Source organism: Limanda limanda, chromosome 7 (genome assembly GCF_963576545.1).
Source record: "Limanda limanda chromosome 7, fLimLim1.1, whole genome shotgun sequence".
Classification (NCBI taxonomy): Eukaryota; Metazoa; Chordata; class Actinopteri; order Pleuronectiformes; family Pleuronectidae; genus Limanda; species Limanda limanda.
The window spans coordinates 10,362,325-10,370,556 of NC_083642.1; positions in this window are offsets into that span (position 1 = coordinate 10,362,325).

Here is an 8,232-nt window from a genome sequence, read left to right on the forward strand (position 1 = left end):
ATTTCAGGCGGTGATGAGCCAAACTTCTCCGGGAGGAACTTCTTCATTAGTTAGAGTCGATGTAATATTCAAGGCGATTCATAACAAAGTCATAATGAGGAGCATTGTGTGTGCAGGATATTGACCATAAGCACCAGCAGTGTCAGCAGTGTTGCAGCTCATCAGAGCTCCGGGGTCCTGACAGACTGCGGGCGGCCATTGATGACTAACACACTGTCTGTGTCTTCATTAACCGACGAGCAGTTTCTCTCACAGCGAGAGGAGCGATTCTTGAAATTGGACTCGAAAAAAAAAGACAAGCGAAAAGGAATTTTCCTTTCAGACGAGCGCGGCATGAGATCCATGCAAAGTTAATCAAATTCAATCTGAAATAGTTTTAGTATCATTGGAAAGTGTTGGAGTTTCTCCGGGGACCCGTTGTTATCTGCTCCAGCTCGGTCAGCTGGAGAAAAAAAAATTGTTCTGAGGCGACAGATCAGAATTTATAGAGCGACAGCAAATGAGGAGCATCTGTAATGATCCCAGAATAACAACATGGTGGCAGCTACGTGCATGTCACTTGTGTGACATACAGTATGATGAACGTGTGCGTCAGCCAGCTGCTCACCGTCTAAGTATAATGTGAACCATTAGTTCATGGACTCACTTTCCACCCTGGTTTATATTTCCTTACATTTGTCATTGAGGAAGTAGAAAGATCAATCTGTGACAGTTAAAAGAAGCTGATTTGGAGGTAGGAAATAAGTCAGTAAATGTATTCAAGTCGTGTACAGTTTACATGTATTTGATACCTTCAGATACTTTGCAAACATCAGATTATTGATAAAAAATCTATTTGAGTGATGTACACACTGATAGATCAATAACTATAAGTCAATATATTTTATTCTGAGAGGCCATTCTGAGTACTTTTACACTTGGTACTTACAAAGTTGTATTTGTATCTCAGTTACGATATGCAGACCTCATAGCAACAACGTATTCTATACATCTGAGTACATCTCCCACCACTGCTTAGCTAATTGAGCAATGTGTACAATTCCCACTAACCACTAAACTAAGAATCATATAGTTATGCCAGTTCTCATTTAAATGCGTCATTAAATTATTTTTAATGCTGGTTCTCAGCTATTTGGGTGAAAACTGTGGAATTCCTTACTGCCATAAATCATGTTAACCACTCGCATTGAGAAAACAACACAGAAACAAATTATTCTCCCCACTTTGACTCATCAAGGCCACTTGTTTGTCTGCCAAGTGAATTCCAACCAGCCTACAGAGCCACTGTATACCAGCCCTGTGCTACAGACACCGCCTGTGTGTGTGTGTGTGTGTGTGTGTTTATAGAAATCTGCATGCTGTTTGCAGTTCTTTTGAGCCATGTGAGCATATCATGTTTAATAAATTGGTATTATTTTAAAAGATCCAATTCATATGAGACTTATTGCGGGTGGGCCTAATGCCTTTGCTCAGTGCACAAGGCCATTGCTGCTCTGCTGACTTATTTATGCACTGGATGCTTTCAAAGCCACGTTCAGATGCTCGCATGCTCTCTGCTTTAAGAGCTTCACTGCCTGTGTGAGTTTTGTATTCCCTCCATGGCTGTGACACAGTTTGACATGGCAGTCTGTCAAAACGTGGCAGTAAGTGGAGCATGGTGTCATTTTGCTGCATTAGATTGACGTAAATCCAACTCTCCCCCTATACTCTTTTGGACGGGATGCTCATTGGTATTATTTTAAGAAAAACTATAATTTAGAAACTGATCTCCATACGACTTCCGTAAATATCAAACAAAGACCAGGGGGTTGACTGGAGATGAACAAGGAAACTGGAACATTTTGCTCGCTGTCAGCTTCAGACACGGGGCCAAGTCATCATGACTTTAAGCTTGATCGATGCCTATCACAGAGCACATTTGTACAACCCGTGGGCTAACTTCATTATGTTTAAGCACTGAAGGGCAGGGCTAAAATGTTAGCACTTTATTGCATTAGGAGTTAATGGTTTGAGGGATCATTATGTGCTGCTCTGTGGGTTGATAACAAGGCATGTGCTCTGCGTTTGTGTGAGGGTGGTGAGCCTCTGAACTCCTCATTTCCAGAATCCCAAGCAGCAGCGTTCCAGGATGAACAGAGCCCCTCTGTTCTAAATTAGACCTGGTAACACAGAACAGGGAATTAGCGTGGGGCAGACTGCAGCGCCGGGCTGCCAAAATACAGTCGGACCGGGAGAGAGGCACAGAGCCCATCTCCTGTCCTGCTCCTCTATCATTGACTGTTCACCTTGGTCCTGCTCTGCCTGACTGAACCCAGTGTACAGGGGCCCCTGTTGTGAGTCACTGCTTGTATTCATATTTATATAAACTATAATAAGCTCGACTTTGTGAAAATCAAATGACACGAAAGCAAATGGCCACAAAGCCATGGCTCCTCTCAGTCTGCTGATACACAGCTGATGTAAAATAAAAAAAACGGTAAATGGTAAATCTGCTCTATTCCAACTTAAACAAGACTTTTTGCACAATTGGAGGTTGCGTCTATCAGTTATCATATCAACAACCATTCAAAACAAGCTCCTTTGCCAGACTGTCTAAATTACTCTGAAGATGATGCTGTATATGAGTCCCCCTGAATTGTTAATGATGATCTCTGTCTGCACAGTGTGTACTAGGTCAAAGCTGAGCTACAGAGTTGGCCTGTTCATTGTGTTAGATGCTTACAATGGGAAGCCTGTGAATTAATTTTATATTTAGTTTTTTGCCTTGCAACCAGCAATTGCTCTTGGGAAGTGAGTGTCATGCTGTTGGTTGATCCACCATTTTTTGTCTAGTACCAACACCAGGTTGACATCTATGCCTTTCACTAGAATATGTAAAAAATAATTGGATGGATTCCAATGAATATTTTGTTCAGATATTCATGATCCCCCAGATGTAAACACTGACAACGGTGGTGATCCACTGACTTTTCCCGTAGTACCAGCAGCAAGTCAACATTATCCAGTGGAATATTCCGACACCGTCCCATTGGATTTGCACAAAATGTCCATTGTCCCCAGAGGATAAATCCATGTGACTTTGGTGATGTGTTGACTTTTCCTTTAGCGCCAACAATGAGCTTGACAGTAGCTGTTTTCGAGGGAAATGCCTCAACCCTTGGATCATTGTGTTAAACATAGATGTGGAAGATGGTGACCATCCCATCAGCTTAACACCTGAATATAATACTGTCATTGTGAGGCTCTTAAAACCGAACAGAAAGTAACTGATAAAAAAAAAGGCGATGAAAATGCATGTGAACTGAAAAAAGTAGCGATTAAAAATGGATATAAAATGAAAAAGCTGAGGGATGAATTATCAAGTGATAATTGATCAATGATTGATTTAAAGCTGATTTGATTAAAACAGTTGTGATATGAGGAAAACAGAAAACAGTTTATTCATATTCACATTATTCATCCTTTTACCTTGAAATTGCGATTCATCATTTCAGGAAAGTACCTCAAGGGTGGAAATAACAAAACATAATGATTAGGCTTCTAAATTAATAACCAAGGTGACGAAGATGCATGTGACTGGAAAAATGGACAGTTAAATTGTCATGTGAATTGATTAAGTTATTGACTATTTATCATAAAATATTGCCCTGATAAATAACTGGGCTGTGTTTCTTCATTTATCATTCACCCAACTGACATGTATCCTTTATAACATGCAATTTATGTTTTACTGTAATTAAAAAATCTACTGCTATTCTAACACTCAAAGTAAGAGTACTACCTTATATATATATATCCATACTTGGGTTAAGCACTGCCAACGCTATATTACACTTTTCAAAATATACATAAAACTATATAATAACATGTGATTGCATGAATAATTTACAAGACACAAATACCTGCCTTACTGGCTCTAATAATTATAATTCTGGCAGTTATAGAAAAAAGACCCTTTTTATCACCAAACAAACAATGAAATAAAAAATATCCTTTAATAGATCCAGAAGTATATTTTGACTTCCATGAGGCGGGCATCAAAGACGTCATGGATAAAAGCAGCCAGTATACATCCCTTGACAGCCGCCAGCAGTATGATTATTTTTCCCCTGGCCCTGTTTTCAGAAGCATCTACTCAGCGAGACTGTCGAGATGAAAAGGACGCTGTTCATCCTGCTTGTCTGGAGGACTGGACACCTGTTCTGAGACAACTGGGTCCCTAACAGAACCAGCAAGCAGACGAGCTCTGTACCAGCTTAGAGGAAATGAGGAAGGAATGAGGGCACGCCTGGTCTCCATGGTGGAGGAGGAAAACAGGGCTCCTCTCTGCATATACAGCACATACAGAGGACCGGTGGTATTGAGTGTCTGCTCGATAAACCCAAAGAGGATGGGGTGTTCCTCGGGTGGGCGCACACCGTATGGAGCCATAACTGAGAGGGTGTCAACGTGTGTACACGCGCACAGCGAGGGCGAGAGGTGAAAGACCATTCACACATGCGACCCTACACACACACACACACACACACACACACACACAGAGACACACACACGCATGAAGCCACATTCCCATGTCTCTCTGCACCAAAACAAAGAACGCACAAACCCACACACAGCTGCTGGGATGAAAGAAGGCAGCAATTCACACACACAGAAAAGTGCACAGCCCAAGTGTGGACAGACTTTGATCTGCTGAGAAGGGCCACACGACGTCCTGCAGTTAACCGTCACGGACAAACTCCGACGACATGACGACACAATGAGAGTGTCATCTGCTGAAGGAAGAAATTACTTTGAGAACAAATGGGAAAAGTAAACCTCTAGATTCCTCTCCTCTAGTGATCAGCCACTCTCCTCCAAACTTAAAATAGACGCCCAGGGAAAAACACGGGCACACACAAATCCACAGTAAGGCACACAAGGGTACACTGAGAAACACATGTCGTTTATGAAGCTGACTTCATCCTGTACATGAGCCAGTGTGTAGGAGCTCTAAATAAAGGAAGACGTCGAACTATCACAGCTAACGACTGCATATTAACACGACGCTGAAAAGGCTCCTTGATTAAATGAACTCAATTCCAGATGAATGAAATATTCAAAGAGGAGCTGAATGTTTGGATTAGCTTTATGAGCTGTGCGGCAGAGAAATATTAAAACGGCAGAGAGGAGAATGTATAGATAACATTAACCTCTCATGCATGCATATATTTGGAGAATGTCTTAGTTGAAAGTGACGTACAAACGAGGCTGAATCCAAACATACAAGGTGCTCTCAATCCCTGATGGCTCCATGTTCCACCTGACACAGGTTTGCAAGTAAACAAGTAGTAAATCCTATTTTAGAAAGAGCTAGAGTCTGATCAATAGATGGACGGATAGATGGAACGATAGCGGGAGGGAGAAAGAGAGACAGGTCATTTTAGAGGAGTAAGTATACTTGACAGGAGAACAGATAGGGGTTCAGGCGACTGAATCCAGTAAATTAAGTCGGCCTTAAACCTCCTCTTAGATGTTCATGTATCTTACTGTCAGCTGCAGCTATAGCCAACTGGACTGTTTGAGCTCCTGAACACTCGCTTTCAAATCTCCAGTTTTTCTCAGTGTCTTTAAATTGTCGTGTGACATAAAACACCATGAAGTCAAGAATCCTGTGTGTTTTATCCTCAACGCCTCAGCTAATCCTCTTCCTCACACAGTGCTGACAACTGTCATCATTTTCATTTAAATATCATCAATTTCGAAGATGTGCACAAGACAAAACTGAATCTCACCCTCTTTGATCCACAGAGATGAGAAAGATAACTTTTTTATAATAGAACCACCATACCTGACCTGTCTTTGGTAGAAAACTGTGTGTCCATATTGGACCCCATCACTAATAATAACAAGTTGATGTTTTCCTGTCTGTGTTATACCTTAAGAAAAGCTCACAATTAAGAAACAATTGATTAGATGAAATGGTTTCCGTATTTCCTAAATCTCGCCACCGAGATGAGAGAGAGAAGAAGGGTGGGGGTGGGGTGGGGGGGGCTTAAGCTGTGAAACAGGAGAGGCTTGAAATTAAGGAGCAGTGTTTCATCTCTCAGCATGTCTGTCTCAGCTGTGTCACATATAATGGGAGGGGTGAGGCCTCAGCTCAGAGGGGACTGTCCTCTCCCTATCAGCCTCTGGCTTTATGTGGTGTTAGAACACGACTGTGTCGGCCTAGAACGCGAGACGCCGGTCAACCTCAGGGCCCCAGAGAAGGTTTTTCAGAACCTGGGGCTGCTCGCTGCTCCTGGAGCCAGCTCGGCTTCCCTGCAGCAGGAGAGGAGGCCAGCGGCAGCCTTCACTGCAGCCACTGCACCCAAATGTGGGCTGATCAGATTAGCCTGAGTGCTTTTTTAATCCATACTCTGTGGCGTTTAAAAAGACGGTAGAACTACAAGATTTTTTCCTGCAGACCGAATACGAACAAATCTGCCAAAAGGTTGCAATGAAAGTTTTCTAATTCAAACTGCTGCGACAAAATGAGTGTCGCAGGGATTTCTTAGCATCTTCAAAAGCTGTGTGGGTTGACTGGCTGACGTGAGGAATTTGGAGCTCTGTCATGTTGCTCAGTAAATTAACTTCTTGTTTGTGACAAAATTCTCCCTCATGCCCAAACCATGTTTTTTTTTGACTAGATCAGAAATAAGAGTCTCTTATCAACACACAGAGGCAAGAATATATAATCAACATGTTCCACTTTTATCAGAGCGATGACAGCTCCGCAGCAAGAACATTTACAAATAATTGAAACCAGAAAACAGCATATTTTTTTGCAAATCCTGTCATATCTCAAAGTGAGAATCAATACTTCCGGGGTTTTCGTGTTGTTGCAGCGACTCACAATCGCGTCGATCTGTCTGCGCCGCATCGACATAGATCACCTTCTGAGTCAGAGTCTGCATAATAACCAGTGAATCCGGTAATTAATGAACAGCAGGGTAATTGACACTCTATTATGGCGGTCTATCCTGAGCCCTCAGTGTCTGTGACTGTGAGACTGGTACTAAGTTAGTTCAGGCTCGGTGGTTATTCTTAAGAATACCTTTGAAAGAACATGGCCACCCTCTATGAGCCATACATTGATCGAGTGTTGTTTACACATAGGATCCTGTCTCCTCATTAGGTAAAACTAAGTTCCTTCCTCCTTCTCATTATTGCCGCTGAGGATAAAACAACACGACATACAGATAATGAAGCGTGCAGGGCCGTGTGTCTGAGCCGACAGTTGCCTTCTCTCAAGAGGCTGCTGGTTCCAGACACAAAGTGACACCGCCGGAGCCGGAATTTACACTAGCTTCATTTAGTAGTGGGAGAGTGTGGCCCGAGCCCATAGACTGTGATATAGTCATCTTTATAACTTACCAGAAATATGTGATGTTTTCTAATTCCTTGTTTTATCCCCAAGCATCTGTTCAAAGCCTGAAGATATTTAAAATGCTATTTATATTAAAAGAATAGAAGAAAATCATCATATTTAAGAAGCAAACATCATAAAGATTTTTTTTTTGTTATTATTCCCTAAAGCAAAACAGTGATTATTAATCAACCATCTAATTAATGAAGCTCTCTCTAATTTTAATGATTTAACTAACTAGGTCCGAATGTCACATCCTGTTTTCATTCGATTATACAGTTTGACTTCTCCAGAGTGTTTGTCTCTCTGGATTCAACTCTGGAATTTTCTGGTCATTTGCTTTGCCTTGACTTACAATGGTACGCTTCTCCTTATTAGAGAGCTTCTATTAGGGACCATATATCACTCTGAATGGTTTTTTTTGGCATGGTGGAGAATACACTTTGGCAGGGTATTAACTCCAGCTTTTATCCCATCCCTCTCACTGGATGAAGGTCACACTCTCTATCTGCAAAATGACTTTCCTCTCTTCTCTTTCATCCCTGCTTTCCTCCCATCCTCCACACCAGGGCATGAGTCAGAGAATCTGACACCTCGGAGGGAGAGAAAGAGAGAGAGAGGAAGGAGATAAAGATGGGAGACAAATTGGGAGAGAAAGAGGGACAGATGGGGACATGCAGTAGGAGAAAAGAGGAAAGGGGAGATGATCAATATTTCAGAGAAACAAGTAACCCAAGAAGATGTGGATTGCCCCTGCCCCCTCCTCGGCACACAAGGCAGCGGGTAAAAAACATGGAGATTAAATTCATCATTGCACAGATGCTGCAGGAGTCCTCATTCCGATT